This window comes from Jaculus jaculus, chromosome 5 (genome assembly GCF_020740685.1).
Source record: "Jaculus jaculus isolate mJacJac1 chromosome 5, mJacJac1.mat.Y.cur, whole genome shotgun sequence".
NCBI classification, from domain to species: Eukaryota; Metazoa; Chordata; class Mammalia; order Rodentia; family Dipodidae; genus Jaculus; species Jaculus jaculus.
Window position 1 is genome coordinate 97,925,030 of NC_059106.1, and position 16,548 is coordinate 97,941,577.

Sequence of the window (16,548 nt, forward strand, 5' to 3'; positions counted from 1 at the left end):
ATTTGCTAAGGGTTTATCAATCTTGTTTATCCTTTCAAAGAACCAACTCTTTGTTTCATTAATTCTTTGGATTGTTCTTTTTGTTTCTATTTCATTAATTTCTGCCCTAATCTTTATTATTTCTTCCCGTCTACTGATTTTTGGTTTGCCTTGTTCTTCTGTTTCCAAGGCTTTAAGGCGAAGCATTAGGTCGTTTACTTGTGACCTTTCTAATTTCTTTTTTTTTTTTTTAATTTTTATTTATTTATTTATTTGAGAGCGACAGACACAGAGAGAAAGACAGATAGAGGGAGAGAGAGAATGGGCGTGCCAGGGCTTCCAGCCTCTGCAAACGAACTCCAGACACGTGCGCCCCCTTGTGCATCTGGCTAACGTGGGACCTGGGGAACCGAGCCTCGAACCGTGGTCCTTAGGCTTCACAGGCAAGCGCTTAACCGCTAAGCCATCTCTCCAGCCCTTTTCTAATTTCTTAATATAGGCACTCAAGGCTATAAATTTACCTCTTAGAACTGCCTTCATTGTGTCCCAGAGATTTTGGTATGTTGTGTTCTCATTATCATTTGACTCTATAAATTTTTTGATTTCCTTTTTGATTTCTTCATTGACCCATTCATCATTTAGTAGTGTATTGTTTAGTTTCCATGATTTTGTGTATTCTCTATAGCCTTTCTTGCTACTGATTTGTAGTTTAATTCCATTGTGGTCAGAGAATGCAAGGAATTATTTCAATTTTCCTGAATTTGTTAAGATTTGCTTTGTGTCCTAATATATGGTCTATTTTAGAGAATGTTCCATGTGCTGCTGAAAAGAATGTATATTCTGCAGCCTTTGGATGAAATGTCCTGTATATATCGGTTAAGTCCATTCCTTCTATGACCTCATTTAGTTCAGATGCCTCTCTGTTTATTCTTTCCCGGGATGACCTGTCAATTGATGAGAGTGGGGTGTTAAAGTCACCCACCACCACTGTGTTTGGTGTTATCTGTGACCTTAGTTCTAATAGTGTTTGTTTGATGAATTTGGGAGCCCCCATGTTAGGTGCATATATGTTTAGGATTGTAATGTCCTCCTGTTGGAGTGTGCCCTTAATCAATATAAAGTGACCTTCCTTATCTTTCTTGACTAACGTCGGACTAAAGTCTACCCTGTCTGATATTAGGATAGCAACCCCTGCTTGTTTTCTAGGCCCATTTGCTTGAAACACCATCTTCCAACCTTTCACCCTAAGATAATGTCTATCCTTTGTAGAAACAACAAATTGTAGGATCCTGCTTTTTAACCCAGTCTGCAAATCTATGTCTTTTCGTTGGGGCATTGAGGCCATTGATATTAAGAGATATTATTGAAAGGTGTGTATTTTTGTTTGCCATTTGTGTGTGTGTGTGTGTGTGTGTGTGTGTTTCTGGCTCTACCTGCGCTCTCTTCTGTTAACTAGTATTTGAGTATTGCTTGTTTTTTCTAGGTTCCTTATATGTGTGCTTTTCCTTTTCTTCAGCATGGAGGATCCTATCAAGTATTTTCTGTAGAGCTGGTTTTGTCTTCAAATACTCCTTTAACCTGCTTTTGTCATGGAATGTCTTTATTTCTCCATCTATTTGAATGGATAACTTTGCAGGATAAAGTAACTTTGGTTGACAGTTGTTATCTTTCAGAACTTGGAATATATCACTCCAAGCCCTTCTGGCTTTAAAAGTTTGTGTTGAATAATCTGCTGCAATCCTGATGGGCTTGCTTTTGTAGGTAACTTGATTTTTCTGTCTGACTGCTTTCAATATTTTTTCTTTGGTGTGTGTGTTTGGAAGTTTGATTATAATATGGCGAGGAGAGGTTCTTTCTGGGTTTTGTCTGGCTGGGGTTCTAAAGGCTTCCTGTATCTGCATTGGCACCTCTTTCCCAATTTGGGGGAAATTTTCTTCTATGATTTTGTTGAAGACGCCTACTATGCCTCTGGAGTGGAGTTCTTCTCCTTCTACTATGCCCTGAATTCTTATATTGGATCTTTTCATAGTGTCCTAAATATTTTGAAATTCCCACTCATACTTTTCTATAAGTTTGTCTTTCTCTTTGTTGGACTGCATTAGGTCTGCCACCTGGTCTTCTAGCTTAGATATTCTGTCCTCTCCCTCATCCATTCTACTGGTGAGATTTTCTACAGAGTTTTTTATTTCATTAACTGTGTTCTTCATTGCTAGTAATTCTGACTGGCTTTTCTTTATTATTTCTATTTCCTTATTTATGTCTTGTATTGCCTTCTTTATTTCATGAAATTGGTGTCCTGCATCTTCTTTGATTCCTTTGATTTCCTCGTTAAGTTCCTCTTTGACTCCTTTGATTTGTTCTCTGACTTCTTTGAACATATTTACAATCATTGTTTTGAACTCTTTCTCAGGCATTTCCTCTAACTCTTTCATTGCAAGAGAAAAATATACAAAGGTTTATTGTGAAAAGTAGATAATTATTGCTCACCATGGAGACAAGTTTAGGTTTTGTTTGGTTTTTCCAAGATAGGGTCTCACTGTAGCCCAGGCTGACCTGGTATTCACTCTGTAGTTCTAGGCTGGCCTCAAACTTTCACTGACTCTCCTACCTCTGCCTCCCAAGTGCTGGTATTAAAAAGTTGTGTGTCACCACACCCCATCAAACTTAGGGTTTCTTTTTAATTTTTTAAAGAATATTGATTTTTTATTGCATTTTAAACATATTTTTATTTATTTACTTGAGAGTGGGGAAGAGAAAGTATGGGCACCCAGGGCCTCTTACAGAGGCAAAGGAATTCCAGATACATGGTACATTCTGTGCCTCTGGCTTTACATGGGTATTAGAGAATAGAACCTAGGCCAATAGACTTTACAAGCAAGCACCATTAGCCACTATGCCACCTCCCCAATGCCAAGCTTAGTTTTGTTCTTGCCACATAAACTTGGTCTTTTTCTCCTTCACTGCTCTATAATTCATTCCCTCACAGAATTCATGCCTTCATGAGGCCCCAAGCACTAGATTTAGCTTTCTTTCAATTTCTCCCCCCTAGGAACTCAGACTCAACATCAATTCTGCCACATAGTTATTTATTTAGTATTTTATTTTATTTAAGAAAGAAAAGAGGGGCTGGAGAGATGGCTTAGCGGTTAAGCGCTTGCCTGTGAAGCCTAAGGACCCCGGTTCGAGGCTCGGTTCCCCAGGTCCCACGTTAGCCAGATGCACAAGGGGGCGCACGCGTCTGGAGTTCGTTTGCAGAGGCTGGAAGCCCTGGCGCGCCCATTCTCTCTCCCTCTATCTGCCTTTCTCTCTGTGTCTGTCTATCTCAAATAAATAAATAAAAATTAAAAAAAAATCTTTAAAAGAAAGAAAAGAAAATGAGAGAGAGAAAGAAAAGAATAGGCAACCTAGGGCATCCAGCCACTGCAAACAAACTCAAGACACATGTGCCACCTAGTGCATCTGGCTTACATGGTACTAGGGAATTGAACCTGGGTCCCTAGGCTTCTCAGGCAAGTGCATTAACTGCTAAGCCATCTCTTCTGGCCCACTTTTGCTTTTAAGGGATCCACCCAGACCAGGTCATATATCAGTTACTTTCTCATTGTCAGAACAGCATTCATGACCAGAGGCCACTTAGGGAAGGAAAGGGCTTGTTTTGGCTTATAGTTTCTGGGGGAGTCTCTTCATGGCAGGAGGAGCAGACAGCTGGTATCACACCTTCACATCAACAGGGAGGAAGGAGTTAGAGTGAGAGCACCAAGAAGCTGAGCTATAGCAACTCAAGGTCTGCCCCCAGGAACATACTTCATCCAGTAAGTTTCCACCTCCTAAAGTTTCCATAAGTATCCAAACACTGAGGATGTGGGAGATATTTGACATTCCAACTACCATGGGCCCCTTTGACTCTTTAGCACTTTAGGGACCTGATATACATGCCAGTCTAAATCATTCAGATCTGCTAGTACTTCTTGCCTACCTCATAAAGATCACATCATACCATGGGGTTCAACAAAGCCCCTAAGACTACATACCAGTTCTGAGGCCCATGCTGAATTAACTTCTTTCTTTTTAAAAAATTATTTTTATTTATTTATTTGAGAGAGAGAAAGAGAAAGGGGGGTAGATAATGGATGCACCAGAGTATCCAACCACTGTAAATGAACTCTAGACACATGTGCCACCTTGTAAATCTGGCTTGTGGGTCATGGGGAATCAAGCCTGGGTCCTTTGGTTTTGCAGGTAAGTACCTTAACCCTTCAGCCGTTAACTTCTTTCTTAACTGTGCTATGAATACGACCCTATATGCCCCAGTGAACTGGGCATCAAACACTGTCATATACCCAGTTCCTTCAGTAATGCCTGCCCTTCCTCTATTGTCCTTTACCTCTGATATTCATGGGGACCTTGGCCAGTGATAACCAAGTTTTCTTAGTGGTTCTTATGAGACAATCCAGCAGGGAGTGATTGCCTTCATATTGCCTTAGATTATCCAGTCTTTGTTTCAAGGGGGATGAGTAGATATATTCTTAGTTCCTCTGCTTCCCAGGCACTCAGACTGATTCCCCATGACACACCATGTTGTGAGTCAGGCTGTAACAGGCTCTTTTACTCCTTGTTTAAAAGCCTTCCCCAGTTCAAGCAGTTTAAAGTAACAATACTTTTAGTTTCACAGTTTCCTATAACTGATCATTGTTATTAGGTTCCCCATCTGCCAACCATCTCAGGACCTAAGGTTGGATTGGAGGATTATCTTTGACTTCACTGTCCAAGTCTTCCCATAAATTCCAAGTCTTTGGTTCCCAGGAAGGGTTCTAGCACAGACAATTTGAACTCTTTCTCTTCTGGCCCCCATCTTTAAGAAACTGCAGAATAACACCTCCATCTCACCCAATTTTTTTCTCTACTTTTTCTTTCAATTCAAAGGCCAGTGCAGAGGGTGGCATTGGCATGTCTTTTGCTTATTGTTACCCCTCCTTTACATAGCTGGTCTCTTTCTAGGCAGAAATTTGGGGCCCCAAAATTGTTTGGGGGCACCCCTGTATGTATTGATGGACCCCAGTCATCAAGAAGGCACACTACTCCATACCGCATAGGAGATGCAAATTCTTCCCACAATACTCTACCTTCAGACAAAGCCACCATAATTCCATGTTCTTCCACGCATGTCAGGGACAGCACAACTGCTATTTCAGCAAGAATGCATGCCAGCCCATACCATAGGGGAAAGATGGCCAGAATTGGATTGCCACCACTGATGTTCTAGCCTCAGATGGTACAGTTTCAGTGGAATGTCTCATCACTCACAGCAGAGGCAATGAAAGTGCCCCTTCCAAATTCATCTTTAGTTCTGTCATGTTTCATATTCAGCCATGGATACCTGGTAAAACCCTGTCTCAAAAATACAAAATAAAAACAGAAAGGAAGGAAGGGAGGGAGGGAGGAAGAAAGAGAATACAGAAAGACGCTGCTATGGGCCTGTGTCTGGCTCGGGTTAGGCCAATGAGATCAGGCCAGGTCTTTTTATGGAGCTAATGTAAGAGAGGAACTCTCTTTCCATCAATGTTGCCAAGTTGGTAAAAGGTGAGCCTGAAGCTATGGTAGCCATCCAGTTCCATGAGGGAAGAATCTATGCAGGATAATGTGAAGAGAAAGAAAAGCCAACCTGACACATGAAGGAAATGGATTCCTGATGATATCTTTTAACATGTGGATTCAGCCAGCTGTAGGACAAACACGGTCCCTGCCTTGACGGAGTGCAGAGGGCAGTATGCTGAGGGCTGGAATTCAGTACTTTTTTTAAAAAATACTTTTTTTAAATTTTGGTTTTTCAAGGTAGGGTCTTGCTCTAGCCCCAGGCTGATCTAGAATTCACCATGTAGTCTCAGGGTGGCCTTGAACTCACAGTGATTCTCCTACCTCTGCCTCCGAGTGCTGGGATTGAAGGCAAGCACTACCACGCCCAGCCCTTAAAAATCTTTTTATTGACAGTTTCCATAATTATAGATAATAAACCATGATTATTCCCTCCTCCATCTCCTCCTCCCCTTCTCAAATCCACCAGCTATGAGTCTCCATCATCTCTACCTACTGCAAGAAGAAAACTATGACTAGCCAGAAAATTAAAACAAGAAGAAGGGCTCCGCTATCAAGAGCACAAAAAAAAAAGAAGGTGAGCGCTAATAGGGAGGAGCAGGACAGAAAGGAAAACAAGACAAATGTGTTATTAGGAATACAATGCACAGGAAATCAGGCAAAATATTTTTAGGTGGACCTGCTGGGAGGCTCTTCCTTCCACCCCCTTCCCTTCCCTTGCCTCCTCTCATTCTCTCTCTCTCCCTCTCTCTCTCTCTCTCTCAAATTCGAGACCTCAAGTATGCTAGGAAACTGCTTTACTGTGGACTCACATTTTCAGCCATGGGATATTTTTTATTTATTTATTTATTTTTTCAATGCAGGGTCTTACTGCAGCCCAGGCTGACCTGGATCCTTCTACCTCAGCATCCCAAGTGCTGGGGCTATAGGTGTGAGCCACGATGGGATTAAAGGCCTGTGCCACCATGCCAGGATGCCTTTTACTTTTTGAGAAGGGGTCTCACTATGAAACCTGATTGGTCTTGAACATGGGGAGGAGGGGGCGATCCTGCATCTGCTCCGAAGTGCTGAGAATAATAGGAATGCACCACTGAGCCCAGTTCTAAGTAGATTTTCTTTTTTAAAAACAACCAAAAATATCTAGTTAGCCCCCATTCTTGTGAGAATGAAGGGTAAAATATTGACTCTGTTCAGCTTAGAGCATTAGCCCAGAAACTGTTCGTATGTGCTCTTTGAAATCCCAAGAACAACTTGAGTTGATGTAGTAGAGGAGATTTAAAAAATTATTTGGGGGCTGGAGAAATGCCTTAGCAGTTAAGCGCTTGCCTAATGACCCTGGTTCGAGGCTTGATTCCCCAGGACCCACATTAGCCAGATGCACAAGTGGGTGCACGTGTCTGGAGTTTGTTTGCAGTGATTGGAGGCCCTGGTGCATCCATTCTCTCCTCTCTCTATCTGCCTCTTTCTCCCTCTGTCTGTCGATCTCAAATAAATAAATAAAAATAAGGCTGGAGAGATGGCTTAGCGGTTAAGCGCTTGCCTGTGAAGCCTAAGGACCCCGGTTCAAGGCTCAGTTCCCCAGGTCCCACGTTAGCCAGATGCACAAGGGGGCACACGCGTCTGGAGTTCGTTTGCAGAGGCTGGAAATCCTGGCGTGCCCATTCTCTGTCTTTCTTTTTTCTATATTGCTATGCTTATAAATAAATAAAAGATATTTTAAAATCATTTATTTTTTTTGCATATGTGTATGTGTGTGAGCATACCAGGATTTCTTGGCATTGCAAATGAATACCCATCTGGCTTTCCATGGGTGATTGGAGACTTGAACCCAGGCTGGCAGGCTTCACAAGTAAGAGCTACCAGCTTAGCCCTGTAATGGAGTTTTAACTAGCTAGTGACAGGTGTTTTTTGTTTTTTGGTTTTTTTTTTTTTTTTTTTTTTTTTTTTGTGTGTGTGTGTGTGTGTGTGTGTGTGTGTGTGTGTGTTTTCAAAACCACCTAAATAAAAATGACTCCAAGTGTAGTGGCTCATGCCTGTAATTCCAGCACAAAAGAGATTGAGGAGGATTACCATGAGCTTGAGGCCAGACTAAGTTACATTTTTTTTTTTTGTTTAAATAAAGTGTATAATCTCACTTTATGAGTGACTGTGCTGTTTCTTAACATCTGGTCACTTAGGATACACAGCTCCTGATGGGGCAAAGGATGCATAGCATTGAGGTACCCAACACTGTCTTTGTTGAGAGACAGCACATTCTTGGGCCTTTTATTAAGTTACATTTACTCATTCTAAAATATTTAGAGTTATGCACTTAAAAGATACAGAGCATACATATTCCACCACTGGAAGTATTTTACTCAGTGAATGTTCAATGTAGCAGGTAGAGATGAACTTAACGCATCTTGTAGACTGAAGCGGGAACAGACTCTTCAGCCATAAAATGCACTTAACAGTCTATTTAATAGTGGCAAGGTCCTTGAAAATGCAATATCCATGCTAATCTTGCCTTTTTCCAAACCACAGATGAAAAATAGGTAAGTTAGGTAGAGCCTTCTCTTTTACTTAAAGTGTGACATTTAATCTATTTAAACAGCTACCCAAACTTTATTAACTCAATGTAAGATAAGCATGCTGGGAAAGTAGCTAACTTTGTTAAGAAAACCAGGCTTTCCAGAGTTTGATCTGGATTTTGTGGATCTCAGGACTCTAGAAAAATCTCTATTTGGGGGTTTTAATCAAATTAGTAACAAAAGAAGAACCCAAGCAAAGCAATTTGGAACATAATTAAGCTCCACCCACAGTTACACAGTTTAGGAACAGAGGATAATACAAAAACTAAGTAGCACAAGTTAGAAGATGTGGTGGTTTGATTCAGGTGTTCCCCCATAAACTTAGGTGTGCTGAATGCTAGGTTCCCAGGTGATGGAGATTTGGGAATTAATGCCTCCTGGAGGGAGCTTATTGTTGGGGGCGGGCTTATGGGTTTTATAGCCAGTTTCCCCATGCCACTGTCTGGCACACTCTCCTGTTGCTGTGGTCTACCTGATGTTGGCCAGGGGGTGATGTCCACCCTCTACTCATGTCATCGTTTTCCCCTGCCATCGTGGAACTTCCCCTCGAGCCTGTAGGCCAAAATAAACCTCTTTTTCCCAGAAGCTGCTCTTGGTTGGGTGATTTCTACCAGCAATGCGAAGCTGTCTGCAACAGAAAAGAAACTATCAGGACCGGTGGAGCACACCTATAATCTCAGCACTGGGGAGGCAGAGACAGGAGAATCACCAAACCAGGCCCTGTCTCAAAGACATCAAAAGGAAGCCCTAGCTCTAACCAACCAGCTGCCCTCTGGCTCACCTGAGCCAGAAGACAGCCACCACTATAAGGTTATAAATACCTTTGCAAGGAGAGTGTAGGCTTTCTCTGACCACTTGGGAATTTCCAGCTATAACTGAGTTTTTCCCCCAGCCAGGTTGGGCCAAGAGGAAGGCCCCCTAGCCCTTACTCTCTACATGGACTCCTTACCCCTTCCAGCTCTCCACATGACAGGTGATCCTTGAACTTTCTTTTTCCTTTCCATGTCCCCCTCCCCAGGCCCTCCACTTGGGATCTCTAGCCACATGGGTGCCTTTCCTTGGCTCTGTACTTCTGTCAATACACATAATAACTTAATTTAAAAATTCAAAAGAAGGGAAGGGGAAATTGCTCAGTGGTTAAAGGCACTTGCTTGCAAAGCCTGATGACCCAGGTTTGAGTCCCCAGTACTCACATAAAGCCAAATGCACAAAGTGGCACATATATCTGGAGTTTGCTTGCATTAGCAAAAGGGTCTGATGTGCCCATACTCATTCTCTCTCTGGGTCTACTTCTCTCTCCCTCTCTTTCTCAAATAAATATTTTTTTTAAAATACCAAAAGCTGGGGAGATGAGATGGCTTAGTGGTTAAAGGTACTTACTTGCAAAGCCTGCTAGCCAGGTTCAATTCCTCAGTTTGTGTAAATCCATACACAAAGTGACATGTCCATCTAGAGTTTCTTTGTAGTGGCAAGAAGCCCTGGCAAGCTTATCCACTCTCTCTCTCTCTCTTTTTTCCATCCTTGCAAATAAATAAATAAATATTTAAAGAAAACTTTAAAAAATATCTAAAGGAAAAGAATGAGGCAAGGGAGGGAGAGAAGGAAGGAGCAGAGGAGAGGAGCTTCCAAGAAATGTGTTCTTCATGCCCTGATATATCTATGCAAAACACTTTTAGGGAAGAAAGGAACACAGCAATAAAGAAACAAAGAAATCTTGGGGCTGGAGAGATGGCTCAGTGATTAAAGTTGCTTGCTTCAAAGCCTATTGGCTTGGGTTCAGTTCCCCAGTACCCATGTAAAGCCAGATGCACAAAGTGGTGCATATTTAGAAGTTAATATAACCAGATGCCACCTGTGGTGTACATCATTTAAACTACAATGTTTGGTAAAATTAGTTGCAGAAGAAAGTGCAGTATATCTCCTGAGTATAATTGATTTCCCTGGGGTCTGTTTTGTAAAATAATTGTTCCATATTTCTTTCTAGTCCTTCCTTCTCATTTATTTGAATAGGATTTGGGGTTCTCTGGCCTCACCCATCTAGTCAACACCAATGGATGCAGGGCGATGCGGTGGTTCCATCTTTCCAAAGAGCTGAACAACAAAGACCCAGTACCCAGTACTGACAAAGTACAAGACACAATAATGAGGAAGAGCCAGCACCCAGTAATTACAAAGTAAATGACATAACAACAAAGAATACACAGCACCCAGCCCTGGCTAAGTACACACTACAGAAGCATTTTGCAACAGCTCTGCTAGGGATTTTGAATTAAAAGAAAGAAAAAGTAGTCTAGCCAGGTGTAGCAGCACACATCTTTAGTTCCAGGACTCAGGAGACTGAGGTTGAGGATCACCATGAGTTTGAGACTAACCTGGGACTGCAGAGTAAGTTCCAGGTCAGCTTGGACTGGAGTGAGACCTTGCCTCAATAAATAAATAAATACCAATAAAAAATGTAACCTGCCTTCCCAGCTTTCTAGGAAGCTGAGATATGAGAATTAAAAGGCTAACTCTATTCTTGGATACAGAATGAATTCAAGGTTAGCCTGGGCAACTTAGTGAGGCCCAGTTTCAAAATAAAAGTATAGAGGCCTGGAGATATAGCTCAGTTGTAGAGCACTTGCCTAACACATGCAATCCTGTAGTTTCAATCCCCATTACCACAAAAATAAATTAAAAGGAAACAACAGAACACTTCCTTGGACTATAGATTTGGGTGCTGTTACTGAAAGGGAAAGATATTGTTGTAGTCCAGTTCACATTGCTGGTAGAAATCACCCAACCAAGAGCAGCTTCTGGGAAAAAGATGTTTATTTTGGCTTACAGGCTCGAGGGGAAGCTCCACGATGGCAGGGGAAAACCATGGCATGAGCAGAGGGTGGACATCACCCCCTGGCCAACAGAAGATGGACCACAGCAACAGGAGGGTGTGCCAAACACTGGCATGGGGAAACTGGCTATAATACCCATAAGCCTGCCCCCAACACTACACTCCTTGCAGGAGGCATTAATTCCCAAATCTCCATCACCTGGGAACCTAGCACTCAGAACACCTAAGTTTATGGGGGACACCTGAATCAAACCACCACAGATACTTTCTGGTCCTTATCCTCTGGTTTAGATAGTGGAAGAAATCCTCAAAGAGAAAGAATATCTAGAGGTTTCTTCTACTTAACCGACTATTATGGATTAAGTCACAGTTTAGTTCTGTTTCTTTCAAATATCAGCTCCAACAATTAGAGAAAGGGAAGCGAAGAGAGAGAATGTGTGTGTTTGTCTCATTCTGTAACCTAGGTTAGCCTGGAATTCATGGTGATCCTCCTGCCTTGGTCTCCTAAATACTAGGGTTTCAAACATAAGCCTCCACGCATGTGTTTTCTCTTTGTGAGAATCATTTTGGTTGGTCCTATGCATCAACTACACATAGTAGCTGCCTTCTGGGTACACATGGTACCTTGTTTAGATTTCACATCTATGTTCCTGGAGTCAAAGTAGTGTCTCTGCCAATAACTGCCATCTCTGTTTTCCTTAGCCCCAATCCACTAACAGCCAAATGGTAAGACAGAAGCCATGTCCTTGTCCTACCCCTACTCAATACTTCTTTCCAGTTTGATAATCTTTTAAAAGATGAAAATGGGTGTGGTGGTGCACGCCTTTAATCCCAGCACTCGGGAGGCAGATAGGAGGATCGCCATGAGTTTGAGGCCACCCTGAGACTGCATAGTGAATTCATAGCCTGGACTAGAGCAAGACCCAACTACAAAAAAAAGAAAAGAAAAGTCCTTGGGATAGCAAAGATGGCTATGTAGGTAAGAGTGCTTGCTGTGTACACTTGAAGATCTGAGTTCAATCCCCAGCAGCTACGTGGAAAGCTAGGCATGGCTGCACATTACTGTAACCTGAGGGAGGTGGAGGCAGGAGAATCACTGGGCTCACTGGTAGGTCAGTGTGACTGAAAATAGCAGCTTTAGGTTCAGTGAGAGACTCATCATAAAGAAACAAAGACAAAGAGCATGTGTATCTGCACATACAGATGCCACTCACCTCTTACCAAAAATACAAACAAATGCAAAAATTCAAGCAAAAGCTCAGGCTTAATTTTTAATTTTGTGCCTTTTCATTCTGCTTCTCTAAGTTGGACTTGACTCTTTCTATAAATAAAATTTCACCTAAAAATATGACTTTAATTCCTGATGTATTTACTATAATTTTAATAAGCTGGAACTTCCTCTCCTCAGAGAAGATTTTGGTTTGAATAGTTCTTACTAGAAGGTTGTGCCTCCTTTATATTTAGACAAAATTTCATTTTTCAAGGATCATTTTAGACAAGTGCCAGCTTTAACCAATGGATCTGCATGCCACATAATAGAGTGTGGCAATTCAATCAGTTGTGAAAGACAATGGAGATGAAGCAATAAAGCAACATTTGTGTTTCAGCACTGACCCAACGGTGCCACTTAGCCCTGGAAATTATAGATGCTTATAGTTCTTCAAAAATTTGCTGGACTAAGTTATATATCATAGATTTAAATTGAAATTCAAACTTCTGGGCTGACGGAGATGTAGATCTGTGACATGTGACACTCCTTGGAGGGTTGGGGGGACCATGAACAGATGAATACATTATATTTCCACATTAAAGTACTGCAAAAATATAAGCACCATCCTACATTTTTAAATAGCTTCAAAAAAAAAAAAAACCAGAGTAGTAGAATCTTAGGATTTGGTTGGGTTTGGGGTGATTTCTCAGTGGTTAAAGGTGCTTGCTTGATAAGCCTGGTGGCCCTGATTTGATTCCCCAGTACCCATGTAAAACCAGATGCACAAAGTGGTGCATGGGTCTGGAGTTCGCATGTAGTGGCAAGAGGCCCTGGCATACCCATTCCCAATTCTTTCTGTCTCTCAAATAATATATATATATGTACATATATATATATGTGTGTGTGTGTATTGGTTTTTTGAGGTAGGGTCTCACTCTAGCCCAGGCTGACCTGGAATTCACTATGTAATCTCAGGGTGGCCTCGAACTCATGGCAATCCACCTATCTCTGCCTCCCAAGTGCTGGGATCAAAGGCGTGCACCACCACACCCAGCTCAAATAAGAACAATTTTTATAAAATCTTAGGATTTTATTGAATTTAGAGTTTTATATCAAATTTTATCTGTGGGCTGTTATGGATTTATATTTGTTCTGTCTTATGTATATCTTTTTTTTTTTTTTTTTGGTTTTTTCAAGGTAGGGTCTTGCTCTAGCTCAGGCTAACCTGGAATTCACTATATAGTTTCAGGGTGGCCTTGAACTCACAGCAATCCTCCTACTGCTGCCTCCTGAGTGATAGGATTAAAGGCGTCACCACCACACCCAGCTTATGTATATCTTTTAAGATATAAAACATAAAAATATAAATGTGTTCTCAGCATTGTTCCTAGAGTATATTATAATAATGCTAAACTTTGGGCTGGAGAGATGGCTTAGCGGTTAAGCGATTGCCTGTGAAGCCGAAGGATCCCGGTTCGAGGCTCAGTTCTCCAGGACCCACGTTAGCCAGATGCACAAGGGGGCGGACGCATCTGGAGTTCGTTTGCAGTGGCTGGAGGCCCTGGCGCGCCCATTCTCTCTCTCTCTCTCTTTACCTATCTGCCTCTTTCTCTCTGTGTCACTCTCAAATAAATAAAAATAAACAAAAAAAAATTAAAAAAAAAATAATAATGCTAAACTTTATGGCAGGAACATACCATGTCCCTTTTATGGATATATCAGCAAAATTATTCTTACATGTATGAATATATATATATATTTGAAAATTTTGAATATGTAAGAGAATAATTCAACTGTTACCTTAAATTGACAATAAAAATAATGATTATACTCTCTTGCAATGTATGAAATACAGGTCTCTAAGCTCTTTAAGGACAGGATATCTGTTCAGTGAATATTTGTTGAGTAAATAAGTATATCTAAAAGTAATTATAAATTAACAAGAAGATATCAAAATTCACTCTACTCACATAAGACAAAATTGGCTCCACTGTGGTTTCACCCAAATGTGAGATTAGTTTTTGAAATTCCAGAAGAATTCCCTTTCACCCAGAAGGCTGTTTTGTGACTTGGGAAGAGGGTAACATTGTGTGTATGTATATGAAAGAGAGAAAGAACAAAACAGAAGGAGGGAAGAGGTGATGAACTAAAATATTTTAAAGAGGGCCTCTTTTATATCAACTGTGGCAGTCATGTGAAAGCTCTCAGAATGGGTTGGTAACTCCATAACAGACTTAAACCACTATTGCAGCAGTGGCATATTTTGCCCAGTTGGTTGGTAGTGAAGCACGCAGGATCCATTTTCTGTTTCTCATTACACAATCCCACAGGCTGGTACAAAGAAAACTTATAAGAAAAGAAGATCCATTCTTGCTCATAGTTCTGCGGGTGTAAGGCTGCATCGGATGATGACATCAGGGATAAGGGAGTCCTGAGGTGATGGAGGGCATGTAATGTCTGTGTGTCTCTTTTTAACCTTGTTTTGTTTAATTTTGTGTGTGTGTGTGAGTATTAGTGAATGTTTGTATGTGCGTGAGTGCATGTGTGTGTGGGTGCGAGTAGAGGCTGAAGGTCAATGTCAGGTGTTTTTCTCAGCCACTTGCTCTTTGAGGTGGGCTCTCTCACCGAGTCACCAGTTTAGCTAGACCAGCTAGCCAGTGGCCCCAGGGCTTCCCTGTCTCTACCTCCCTAACACTGAGATTACAGGTGGTGCCACTATACCTAGAATTTTACATGTATACTGAGGATCTGAACTCAGGTCCTTTGAGGCATCTCCCCTTATCATCCCCTTTCTTATAAAGCCACCAGATATGGTCATGGGGCTTCTTGTCTCAATAACCTTATCTAATCCTAATGACCTCCACAAAGGCCCTATTTCTAAATACCATAATTAGATTACATTCTTATTCTCTAAATACTTTACAAAGATGATTAAATTATAATCTAGATTGCCTTAGAGGCTGGAGAGATGGGTCAGTGGTTATGAGCACTTCCTGTGCAAGCATGAAGGCCAAAGGAGGACCCAGAGACTTCATGTGGCCAGGCACATGTGTAACCCCAGTACTACACCAGAGTTTGCAAAAGCACAAAAAAGAAAACAAAAACGGCAAGGTCTAGGAACAATAACAGACTCTTGCTCAAGTAAGAACCAGCAGAAGAGAGATGAAGTGGGACATCCATGTTCTACTCTGGCCACCAGAGGCAAGTGGTGGGCACATAATGCACTGCATGAGTGCATACATCTCCATACCCCACACCACCCACTGTGCTCACCACCTTACACACATATCCACCACCACACACACTTCAAATGTCTTTGGGTGTGGTGGCACACGCCTTTAATCCCAGCACTAGAGAAGGGAGAGGGCAGAAGTTGGAGGATCATCATGAGTTCAAGGCCACCTTGAGACTACACAGTGAATTCCAGGTCAGTGTTGACTAGAGTGAAACCCTACCTTGAAAAATAGTAAATAAATAAATAAATATAAAATGTCTGTGGAAACACACTCAAACCAGAGCCAAGCAACGCTAATAGTAAATATGGTTTCTCTTTGTCCTCTCCTTCTGTTTCTCTCTTCTTCCCTTTTTATTTTTCTTCCAAATTCAATAAAAGAAATCCTGAATTCATGCTGAGATTTAACTTCATTATGTTATATGTTTAACTCATTTTTTCCCTGCTATAAGAATCATGGTTTTTCAGGCTGGGATTATATAGACATGGTGGAACATGCCTGTGGTCCCAGCACTTGAAAGGTGGAGGCAAGAAGATTACAAGTTCAAGGTCAGCCTTGGTTACATAGAAAGTTTGAAGACACTGGGTTACATGAGACCCTGTCTCAAAAAATCAAAAGAAAAAAAAAAAAGAATCCTGCTCTCTCAAATCACTAGTGATGATAGAATTTATATATTACACAAATCTTCATTGTCTTTTTAAAAATATAATTTATTTATTTGCAAGGAGAAAGACAGACAGAGAAAGAGAGAGAGAATGGGTACACCAGAGTCTTAGCCACTGCAAACTAACTCCAGATGCATGCACCACCATGTACATCTGGCTTATGTGAGTACTGGGGAATCAAACCCAAATTGTTAGGTATTGCCTTAAGTGTTGAGCCATCTCCCCAGCCCCAAATCTTCATTTTCCTTATTCTCCTGTTTTACACACACAATAGTTTTAGAATAATATTTTAAAATAATTAATTTATTTTATATATTATAACAGGCTATACTCTTATTTATTTATTTATTTTATTTTTTAAGGCATGGTCTCACTCTAGCCCAGGCTGACCTGGAATTCACTACGTAGTCTCAAGGTGGCCTCAAACTCATGGCAATCCTCCTACCTCTGCCTATTGAGTGCTGGGATT